Source organism: Corvus cornix, chromosome 9, assembly GCF_000738735.6.
Source record: "Corvus cornix cornix isolate S_Up_H32 chromosome 9, ASM73873v5, whole genome shotgun sequence".
Taxonomy (NCBI): domain Eukaryota; kingdom Metazoa; phylum Chordata; class Aves; order Passeriformes; family Corvidae; genus Corvus; species Corvus cornix.
Genome location: NC_046339.1, coordinates 2,408,733 through 2,420,981, shown reverse-complemented (window position 1 = coordinate 2,420,981; position 12,249 = coordinate 2,408,733). Strand labels below are relative to the sequence as shown.

At 42.9% G+C, this 12,249-nt stretch overlaps 1 long non-coding RNA gene across 1 annotated transcript; it reads right to left on the bottom strand.

Annotated features, from left to right (window-relative positions):
• Nucleotides 1-225: 225 nt before the first annotated feature.
• LOC104688065 lies at nt 226-8,720 on the bottom strand. The gene is made up of 4 exons (XR_751631.4): nt 8,384-8,720; nt 7,034-7,185; nt 1,932-2,045; nt 226-331 (listed from the first exon to the last, which is right to left on the bottom strand). It is a non-coding gene; the product is annotated as an uncharacterized LOC104688065 (long non-coding RNA).
• Nucleotides 8,721-12,249: the final 3,529 nt, after the last annotated feature.

The following is a 12,249-nucleotide window of genomic DNA, read 5'->3' as shown; positions in this document are numbered from 1 at the left end:
CACCCAACAGAAGACATCAGAAAGGGTTTTGGTTGTTCATCCTGCTCAGCCCCAAGGAATTGGATCCACCAGGGCCCCGCTGCCTCCCCAGCACCAAGCCAGACCCTCTGTGGTCAGGAGCACAAACTGAGACACAAAATGTTCCACAAGAGCTTCCAACCAGTTGTATGCAAAGTTAATCACCTCCAGATTATGAAATCAGCTAAAGTTTCTCACCTTGATGGCCTGCCAGCACCCTGGATTATTATTAATCCCTCAGGACAGGTTATGGATCTCATCCTGCAAAGCCAAGGAGCGCTTGCATTTGGGCAGTTTGTCTCTCATTTATAGTCTGCAAAAAGGATAGAAAACTGTGTTTGAAAATACATTTGTAGGTGATTTATAGCCCATCAGAAATACTCTCAGGTAAGACCTGAAAGCAGAGAGATGCAGCAGCACAATCAGCAAACACCTCTGACAATGCCAAGTGCTTGGGTAAGGTTAGAGCACCCCAAAAATGCCTCTGTCCCATGAACCTCATGAAAAAACCAGAGGTATTAAGAAATAAATATGAGAAAAGACACATGGGCACATCCTCCACCTTCATCACCCGCAGACATCTGTGTCCACACGGGCTGGGGAAGAGTTTTCTTCCTGCTTTTCCCCTCTGCTGTCTCTTGTTCAGCTCCTCCACAGAAGGGAAACCCAAACCAGCCAAGGACAAAGCAGCACCAGGAGAGAAACGAATTTCCAGCGTGCCTTGATTGAAAATTCCAGTGTAGCCAAACCAGAACACAGATTGCATTTGGGTCCCTGAGCCATCCAACAGCCTCAGGTACTCCCTGGGTAATGATTTTTACTCCCACTGGCTGGATTTTATGCTGAAATTAATGTCTTCTGCAAATGGATCTCTTCCTGATTTTCTTCAGGATGGGGTTTTTTTCAGAGTTTGTATTTTTCAAGTGTTTCATACAGAAATTTTGCTCTGATATCGACCCCAGAACTCCCTGGAGTCAAGTTGGTCTTTCTCTTTCCTGCTCCCCTCTTTTAGAACAATGGGAAGTCTTAGAAATGTACTTTTTAAATCTTAAAACGTAATTACAGATTATTTTTATCCACCTTCATAATGCAGAAAATTCTTCCAGAGGAAAATTTAATAAAAAATGGAAAACAAAACATTAAGATTACTCAGTACTCTCAGAGCAATGCTTTGGCTGAAAAGCTGATTTAAAAATCCAAATTAGTTAATGTTTGATAATGAAATCAATAATATAATTATATCTTTCTGGCAATGCATTTATCTGAGATTTTTCTTATTACTTTGTTTATTTTTCCACTCCAATACCTTTTGCAAATTACTTATAATTAAGATAAAGCAGTGATTGCAAAATTACTACAGGACGTGGTGTTTTCATTAATTTGGGCAGCCCAAATCAGATTGTGGGGAAACTCATCTAAACAACCTGCAAAATCCCCAAACTCCTAAATTATCCTTTTCAGGAGGTATTTGCAGGGCAGTGCATTCTAATTCAGTGAAATTTAGTATTTCTACACCTTCTGTTCAGATACCTGAATACACAGTGCACAATTCCTATTTCATTTTTGGTAGAAAATTCAGACTTCTTTACATATAAATATATTTACAGGGATTGAGTAGAACAGCCTAAGTGCCTAAATTCCCCTGAGATTCCACTCCTTGTCATAATAAAGCGAGGGCAGATAAATCCAGTCTCTGACGGTGTGCCAGGATATAAAAAAGCAGATTTTCTCGTTGTGGGGAGCACAATTCTGGGTTTGTAATGAATGGGAGATGTAATAATCCCTACAAAACACCTTTCTCAGCAATTTTTCCAGTTTATTCTATTCTCTGATTTACCTTTTGGCCAGAATTCCAACCTCATCCCTCCAGTTTTCTGAGCTGGAGGTGGGTTTCCAAGAAAACTTCATCTTACCTTGATTTTGTGGCATTCCTTCACTAAATGTCCCACTTGTGACTAGAGGGACACTTTTCATCTTGCATTTATGGTAAAACCAGGCTTAGGAGGGCTCCAGGTGGGCTCAGGCTTCTGAAAAAGACAAAGAGCTTTTTGTAATCTGAAGAGAGGGGAAAAAAATAACCCAGAATTGTGCAGTGATGGGCAGAGATTTGAGCAGTGACTGCCCTGTTTTCAGCGGGGTTTGCTTTGAGAAACCTTTATTTGTACAACAGATCTCAAAATGCTTCAAAGAAATCCCCAGCAGTGGGAGCAGAAATTGGCTTTCTAATGGCTGATGTTCTCCACCCTGAGAAGGTAAAACACCACCCAGCAAAACAAACAAGACAAGCATTTTATGAAATAGAGCAGAGAGGTCTCCTCTAATGCAGGAATCAGGGATTAGATTTCCTGCCTGGCAGTACACAGGAGGTCAGGAAAGATATTTATAATGGCATTTTCTTGCTTAAAAATCTATGAAAACAACGGATTGTTGTGTCAGGTTCAGGCTCTGCTCTGCTCTGTTTCTTTCCAGTTTGACCTCTTAATCCCATCCATCTCAGCACAGAGTTATTATCTTCCTAAATCCACTGGAGTTCTCCTTCAAGTGTGCTGAAATCAGGGACAATTTTTGCTTCAGGTACAAGCTGGACCTAAGGCTTTCATTTTTAAAAAATACATTGGTGTTGGGGGTTTTTTTAGAACATATATATTCAAATATATATTAATATTTAAGCAAAGTGCTTCAGTTTGTGTCCCCTAATTCCCAGAAAACAAGATGAATTACCTTGCTATCAATCTTTTTTTTTTTTTTTTTGGGTCCTGTAGTACTGACAGTAAGCAAAACCAATAATCAAAACCCAATTATTTCCAAAATGCAGCAAATTAATTAATGCACACAGGACCTAATACCATGACTAAACCCCAGCATTTGAGGGACTGGATGCAGAGTTTAGAAGGACAAGATGTTCCACCCATGGGGATCTCCCCTTTATTTTGGGGGGTTTTTTTTAGCTTTCTTCAGTCCCCAAAGCTAAATTTCATTGGTGTTTTTGGAGAAGGGAAAGATTTTGTTGTCTCCATGTCCCAGTAAAAGATATTTCTCTTGAAGCACAAGGTCTCTGAGCTGGTTCGGTTTAACTGAGCCCCACACCTGGGCCAGGAGGACACCCTTGTACAAACAACAATGAATCCAAGGAAAATCTCACTGAGCACATGGAAATATTGGAAGAGAGAACTCCCAAAGGCCTTGCTGTGGGATAGGAACTCTCAGAAAACATTGCTGGCTATTGCAAGTCCTACATTGGAAACCCAAAAGTAAATATTGTCCTACTTACATTTTAAAATATTTATCTCAATTATTGTTTGCAGAAAAAAATAATAAAAAATGAAAGCCCAGCTAAGCACCACGAGCAGCAGTGGATCCGAAACCTAATCATCAGTGAGTTGTAAGCAGATAGCATTAATTAGGGATCCTCTTTGTGAATTCCTAATTACCTTGCAGCATTTTTCCTAATGATGGGAAGCACGTTAGAATGTGCCAGGCTTTCTAATAATCCCCATTATTTATTGATGCTCTCTTTATGCTCCTAAAGATGTTGAGACATTTCAAGCAATCCAGAATATTTGCAAAGCCTGATCAACTGACACAAGCCCTGGTTCAGGGAAGTACTCAAGCATTTCATTATCATTAAGGCTGGAAGAGACCTCCAAGATCATCAAGTCCAACCTTTGCCTTAATATCCCCATTCCCACTAAACCATATCCCAGAGAGCTACCACTCATTTTCTGAACACTTCCAGGGATGGTGATTCCAGCACTGCTCCAGGCAGCCTGTTCCAGTGTTGAACCACTCCTTCAGGGAAGAGAATTTTTCTAAAATCCAGCTTGAACCTCCCCAACTCAACTTGAGGCCATTTGTTTTGCTGTATTTTCAAAATGTGCTTCAAAATTCAAAATTTTTAATGTATTAAAGAAAACCCAAAAAACCAGACCCGATATTATTTATCCAGGTATGTGATACCTATTCAGAATTCTGTATTTTAGACTCTGTTAAAAGAATAAAAATAGCTACCTTGGCAGAATTTAGAAGAATAAAAAGATAAAAAATAAATGAAGAAAGAGAGACATGAATATTGTTTGATTACACTGGTAAGAACCTGGGCAGTTCTATTATTGCACTCACAAAATTAGAATCCCATAAAATGTTTGTTTAGCATAAATTCTGTGCTCTGAACTCTGAAGGAGGTGAATTTCTGTAAGGAGTTAATAGCCTTAAACTAATGTTGGTGTGGGACGGCTTGGGAATTATTCGTGGTCAACACTCCAAGGGTTTGAAACAACCACAGAGGAATTGTTACATCTTAAGAGGATGATGGAGGCCCAAATTTAAAGGTCAGGTTTAATTTCCTGCTCAGTGAAAGGTTTCCTTGTAAGGCCCAGGACTTTGGGGTTGGACACCTAATGCCTCATAAAATCCAAAGCTTCCCTGTCCATTTCTAGTAAAGAAGGATGGACTAAAAGTGGAACCTGCTGAACAGGAACAGAAATGTTTTGTCTGTTATGAACAACCCAAACCCTCCAGTAACGATGATCATTACTAGAAATCTGACTTCCATCAGTCTGAAACATCCCCAATTTTAACAAAAAGCACAAGACTTGTGGGACAACAGCTGCCGGTTCACAATTTGCTGCTTTAAAACGAGACTCAAATCTCGGCAAATGCATTCCCTGTTTCTCTGTGCTAGGATTCATTAATTTTTAGGCAAATAGTGTGACTTGCAATATTATTATAAATCACAGAAGTTACTCTCCTAGTCATGCTCAGCAACAGCACTGAGACAGAAGCAGAGCTTGCTAATTATTTGCCACAACAAAGATTATAATGAATGCTCTCATTAAGTATTCCTTTATGTTTGAGGAACTAATAAATAATTTCTTCCTCAGCCATTATAAAATCATTTGGCACAAAGACCCTTGATGCACTCACAAGCCCCTCCAGGTAAGTTTTTATTCTGTATTTTTTATCATCTCTGGGTCATGATGGACTTTTCCCAACTCAGACACGTTTGCTCTTTCTTCCATTACCAGGAACACTCTGCACCAACAGCTGCAACTGGATTATTGGATTTTGTTGGGAATCCTGGGCTATTCTCACCACCCAGAGCGAGCCAGCCCACAGTGCTCATCCCGTTTTCCTCCCATCTCTCCTGCCAGGAGGAAGAGATGCTCCAGAGGTGTCCCAGTGCAGTAACCAGGCTGACAGCAGACACCAGGCTCAGGATATGGCTCATGCTCCTTGTCTTGTTGTCTGATGAGGGAGCTGGGAAAGGGGCTCAGGCTGGAGCAAAGGAGGCTCAGGGGGGACCTTGTGGCTCTGCACAAGTCCCTGACAGGAGGGGGCAGCCGGGGGGGTTGGGCTCTGCTGGCAGGGAACAGGGACAGGAGGAGAGGGAACGGCCTCAGGCTGGGCCAGGGCAGGCTCAGGGTGGACAGCAGCAGGAATTTCCCCATGGAAAGGGTGCTCAGGCCTTGGCAGGGGCTGCCCAGGGAGGTTTGGAGTGCCCATCCCTGGAGGTGTCCAAGGAAGGGCTGGAGGTGGCACTCAGGGCTGGGGACAAGGTGGGCATTGGTCACAGGTTGTAATCTGTGGTCTTGGAGGGCTTTTCCAACCTAAATGATTTGGGGATTCTCACTCTCCACAACTCCCTGAAGGGAGGTTGGAGCCAGGAGGGGTTGGTCTCTTCTCCCAGTTAAAGAGTGACAGAACAAGAGGAAATGGCTTCAAATTGCATCAGGGGAGGTTTTTTGTATTTCAAAAAATGTCTTCACTGAAAGAGTGGTCCAGCCCTGGCACAGCTGCCCAGGACAGTGGTGGAGTCCCCATCCCTGGGGGGATTTACAGCTGTGTGGATGTGGCACTTGGGGATGTGGGTTAGTGGTGGCCTTGGGGAACAGTTGGGCTCGAGGGTCTTTATGGGTCTTTTCCAACTTAAACCATCCTATGGTTCCACCTCCCTGCAGCTTCCCTCGGCTCCCTCCCATTCCAGAGGTCCATGTTGGCAGAAGCCATGGAGCAGAGCCCCCAGTCCCACCCCAACTGTCCCCTGAGCCATCCCCACCCTGCCACAAAGCCACCGGCACCCCAAGCCCGCGCGCTGCCCCCGAGAGCTGCTGCGGCTGCTCACAGGGATTTTGCCCACAGTGCAAAGAAAGACGGAGGAGTTTCCTTCCCATCCCGCTTCCTTTTCATTTCAAACAGGAGCAAATGTGACAAATCCTCGGTGGGAGAACAACAGGATCTGCTTCATTCAAATGCCTCCTCTCCCTGCAAGAGCGACGATAGCGCAGCCCAAGCACCGAGGCCGGCGTGAAATCAATTCCAGCCGCCGCGTACAAGGGAAATTTGAAATACAAATAGGAATGTTCTCCAGCTATTATAAATGTTGGGTTTTTTCTACGAGCACCGTTGGCTTATCTGTGTTATTACCACAAAGCTTTTTGGAGTTATGTGTGTAACAGCAGCCACAACAACTTGTTCCTTAAAAAAAACCCAAGCAGTGATGCAGCACTGTTAGAGCAGCTTAAACAGCAAAATTACTAATGAATCCACTCTGCAGCCCTCAGAGCCACTTCTCACGTGTGCTATGGGAGTCACTGGAGTCTGGGCATGTCTTGGAGCTGAGGGCTGGGTAAGCAAAGCAGAAAATCCATGATGATAGGAGTGATGATTGTATTTATTTGCACTTGGGTAGCGGGTGAGATTCCCTGTCATGCTCCAGGAAGCAGGAATGCAAAGCGCTGCCTAACCTGCGGGTATTTAAATAGGCTTCATCCCCAGAGCTTGCACAATGAATGAAGCACCTTAACAGCAGCTCCTTTGCTGTTCACTGGCATCAGGCACAGCAATCCTGCTTTGGCAAGCACCTCAGGACAGTTTTGAATAGCTCAGAGACATCATGCCAGTCTAGATCTGTGATCCAGACCAGAAATCAGCCAAAAAATTATAATTAAGGGAGCTCTGACTCTGAACACACCCACTCTAGAGAAGCTTATCCAATATAATGGGATTAAGTACTCACCCCTGGAGTTTCTAGGAGTTCCACTTGTAGCTTGCAGCGCTTTCTCCGGACGGTTTTTGGGTTTAATGACACGATGTTCATTAAATCAAGCACAATATGAGCAATGCTCCCACCAGAGTCAGTACAGAGCCAAAGAAATGGTGTCGTTTAGCCTGAGAGGAAGAGGGAAAACGGGAAGATTGAGGTTGAGTCATTGTTTTAGCCACAATAAATCACAGAAAATGCTGAGTTGGAAGGGACCCTCAAGGATCATCGAGTCCAACTCCTGGCCCTGCTGGACAAAAAAAATAATGAAAATGTTGTATAGGAGGTGGTTGAGTCCCCCTTCCTAAATCAGAGGGGGACACAACCATGGATGGCAAATGGGACAGTGATAAAATACAGAAATACAGCTTTTACCAGCTCTCAATCAACCCAAATATGGAGTATTTGCAGAAGGATGAAAATGGTTTTGTATTTTATACCAGAATTTTGTTCAATAAAAGTTAAATTTTCACCATGGGCTTGATACAAATCCTGATAAAATCACTGACAATGAGTCCATAGGCCTGCCTGCACTTTGGGTGAGCTGGTCAGCGATGATGATGATGATGATGATGATGAGGACATCATCATTGGATTGATGACAGTCAATCCATTGACCTGACTGGATTTTGGGATTTTTGACCAATGAGTGCAGCAACTCTTTCCCTGGCAAATACCCCACCAAGATTTTACTGCCATTTTCCCAAGTACCAATTCCCTTTGGGAGTTTGAACCCCAGAATTAAACACCCACGAGTAACAGCAACTCCCAAATGCAAAGCAGTCCCCACATGGAATTGCTGGGCCTGGACTTTGTTCCTTGCCTTCCAATAATTTCATGGTGCCCACTCTCCCCTCGGGCTCTTGACCCTACAGATCTTGGAGATATTTTTTATCACCGATTCCTTCCTTGTGTGGAGTTTGCAAAGGTCACCAATCCCACTGCCCAGCTGCCTTCACTATGCAGAAGCCAAATTTAAACCTCTAACCATGAACCAAATGTTAAAGCTGAAAAGGGTGTGAAATGCCCTGAACTAACCCATAAACACAGAGCCCACACTGTTAGAGGGTGGGAACGCAGCTGTGAGGGAATGATGTTGGAGAACAGACCTAGTGATGTTATTTTAATAATATCCCAAAGAAAAACACATTTGCTATAGCAAAGAAAAAAAGTCTTTACCAGATTATGGCTGAATTCACCAACACTTATCAACAAACCTCCAAATTAATGAAAATCTCAACCTAGAACTTACAGATTGCACTCCTCCTTAATTATACACACACAAATACTAAAGGAGGCTGATACTAAGAGCAAAACATTCCTCACCTTTTCACTCCAGCTTCCCAAGGGACAAGCCCTGACTCCCCTCAGAAGATGAATTTCAGTCCTGACCATTTCAAATGACTTCATTTCCTAGGAGACTTTGCAGCCTTGTCCAGCTTTTTGCCTCACATCCAGTGGCAATTCACTGAAATAAACTGGAGTTTATCCACTTGAACATCAGGCACTTTCACAGGCAAACTTCAAGAACCATTAGTGGCCATCTCAGGGCCTGGAGGCTTCTTCAGGCTGGTTTTGTGTCCTCAGCCTGCCTGAATATTTCTCCTTCTCACCAAGGAGAGCTGGGGACTGAAAGTGAAAAGAGATGCGCTTGTGAAGATTAAAATCTCCTTTACAAATTGAGTGTATTAAGCATCTGTGCTACTTGGCAGCCTGGTGCATCAATTCCAACATAAAATAGTGTTAACAGCTCTACAAGCTTTTTATCTCTCACAGCTCCCTGCACTCTGGGTGGATCACATGGGCAAGAAATGGAACTGGCCTTTCAGACAGGGAGTTAAGCAGCTCTTAAATCAGAAAAGCACGATGCCCAGGCAAGGCAATTTACCTTTTTTATGCCATTTTAAGCAACAAAACCACTTTTGGTCTTCGAGAAGTGCCTCTGAATCTGGACATTATGGATCTGACCATCGTTCCTCTCTGGGAACTGCAATACTGTGAGTATTTATTTACTCTGGTTTCATATTTGTGCACGCTGGCTCATTCCTACCTCCTGAGGCTGAGCTGTGATCCCTCAGAGGCTCTGACATTTAGTACAGGTGAAGGGGAGGAACTCACAGAGTGAATGAACCATGCTCCAGAAAATTCTGATTGGGATAAAATAGATGAGAGGTTGGATTCTCACTCCTTATTAGGGACCATTGTTCTTCTCTTTCAGCTACAGCACCACAAATGTGTCCATTTTTTGGAAGCTCAAACGTAGCTCAAGCCTAATAAATGATCTTAGAGAGATGCACACACTGAATATACTGAGGTCACATATCCTTTTTTCAACACATCCTGCAAAATAATTAAGAATAAAGTGCTGCTATTCCATTTTCTACAGTTTAAGTGAGTCACTTCCAGAGGTGCTTCTAAACAAGAAAACTGCATTTGGGAAGTCAAAGGTCCAGCCTGATTGGTGATGAACTGAAAGAACAAATAAATAAAATTAATTTTAAAAGAAAACAACCTTTTCTTTAAAAAGAAACAGCTTCTTCAACAGAAAAGCAGTTTTGCTTCTCACTTTCCCATATTAAATTTGTTCTTAAAAATGATAACAATTTAGATAAACCAAAAATTCAGATTATAAATTTCAGTAGGGTGCTGATGAATGCACGCACTCATTGCTTTGGGGACAACTTTCTATTGGGCAGAGAGAGTTCTCCCAGCTGCTCCCAGGTGGATTCAGTGGCTGGATTTGGGAAGCCACCAGGAGGAGGACAGGACCCCTCAATGTGCTTTGAGTCACTAACACCAAGCCTCCAACCTTTCTCATGGCAGGAGAGAGAGGAAAAGCCATGAAGAGTGGAGTTTTCGAAGGGAATTTAATGAAGCAATGAGCTTGACTTTCTTTTAACACCACATCATTTGTTCTTCACAAGGCCAGATTTTTAAACACCTTTAATGATACAAATAAATTCTGGTGAGAACCACTGAGGCTCCACCGAAGTCAGTGGGGCTCTGCCAATTACAGCAGTGGAATCTCTTTAAGAGGGAAATCTCTTTTTCCTCTTAAAAATGAAAATGCCCTGAATGAGTAGAACCCACCAAGGACGTTGCTGGGGAAATTACAGCAGCATCTTGGCTCTGAATTTTTAATAAACAACATGCGGTGGAATTATTCACCCAAACAAGTCGTGTGTACATTAAGAAATGCTCCCCACAACAAGGTTTAAATAGAAGGTACTGTGATTAAATGCAGTTTAATTAGCAGGTACAATTACCTAATCAAAAGGAAGTGCTTTTCATTATTAGACAGTACCTGCTGTAGAACAACTACATTGCGAAAATTCACTGTATGTTGAGGAGCCACAGAGCCAAATTCTCTACTGAAACACTGATAATTACTGAATTTACCTTTGTAGAGTGATTATGGTAATTACAAATTTCAATTTTAAATGCTCTCATTCCGCTGAAAAATAAGAGTCAGGCACAATATGTGACATTGGATTAGGGGTATTGGTGACTTAAGCGTTCTACAGCAGAGTATTGGAAAAGCTCAGATCCCTAAAAGCGGTTCAGGTAAATAAAAGATATGAACTTACATGATTTGAATCATGGAATTCCTGGATGGTTTGGGCTGGAAGGGACCTTAAAAATCATCCAATTCCACCTCCTGCCATGGGCAGGGACACCTTCTACTATCCCAGGTTGCTCCAGCCCCATCCAACCTGGTCTTGGGCACTGCCAGGGATCCAGGAGCAGCCACAGCTGCTCTGGGCACCCTGTACCAGGGCCTCCCCACCCTCACAGGGAGGAATTCTTTCCCAATTTCCAATCCAAACCTGCTCCTTTTCAATTTTAATCCATTTCCTCTTGTCCAGTCACTCCAGGCCCTTGCGGTGTGCCATGATCACAACAAACTGGAAAAGAATAGACGGATGAATCGGGAAACTTCAATAATGCTTAATAATAAACCAAACCCTTTCTCACAAAAGAATTATTAACTGCAACACTTTTCTTTAGATCAATAAACTGCTGCCACTCATTGAAGGATTTAATTTTGTGTTAGAACCTTCAGGTCTTCTGCAAATGAAAGCAGCAAGACAATGCTCCAGGATTTCAGCACTGCGCCACACCAACCTCCTCTGGACCAGATTCGAGGATCACAGTCAAGGAGATTAAATTTTTCCAGACCATGGAAACGGCTCTTGCTGGGTTGCCCTTTTTTAATCAAAGCTGCTGCTTTCCAAGGTGAGGCTGTGGAGTGCAGCTGACCTTGGAGTCAGAATTCTCTCAGCCCTGGGCACAGAGCTGATGTTTTGCTGTTTCTACTGCAGGCAGGAGGAGGATCCCGCATCCCCCCTATGTAAACATGACTTAAAACAAGGAATGCAGCTTCTGTTATAGAGAACATCACCTCAGGAAAGACTTGTTCTACCTCTACGTTAATATAAGAAAATGAACAAATTCAATGGGGGTTTCTCACCAAAACAACTCTCCATAAATCCCCAGAAGGTCTGTACTACCCAAAAGATTGGCTCCACCACTCCCTGCCCGAGGATCCCCTCCCATGCCTCCAAAACAGGTTTGAAATCTGTGGCTGCCTGAGTTCTGCACCACAGTTAAACTCCTGTCATTCTATCAGTCTCCCCAAATATTTGGTGACCCTCAGCTATTTTACTGATTCCTGTTCCTTACAATATTATGCTTTCACTTCCTTTTGCTCTATGCCTCTCCATTAGGTCTCCTCAGCAATGTATAGCCCTAAAGTTCTCTCTATATTATACAGAAATGACCTTTCATTTTAGTGGGTGCTCCCTGTTCCATTTACACATCTGCTTCCAGCTGCCTTAGGATCCTGAAATTTTCCTCTTTTTATTGCTTGGGTGCCTCTATGGCGACTCCTCTGCGTCTCTATCACTCTTAAGAAAATAATAATCTGCTTTATAACCTTGCTTCAGCAAAGCTTTATTTATTATAGCACACTGAGCCACAGGTATCCACAATTCCAAAGGGAAAAGAAGTTTACCTGGTACGACAGCACCATGTCTCCTTTTATTCTGGTGCAAATAAAAATCAGAGTAAATAAAATAAATTTATCTTAGGCTGCTCAACAGGAGATTTAAAGGAAAAGATGTGCAATGTGGACCATTTCCAAATCAAACTGGCAAACAGGTTAAAGTCATGGTCACATCAATGCAACCAGA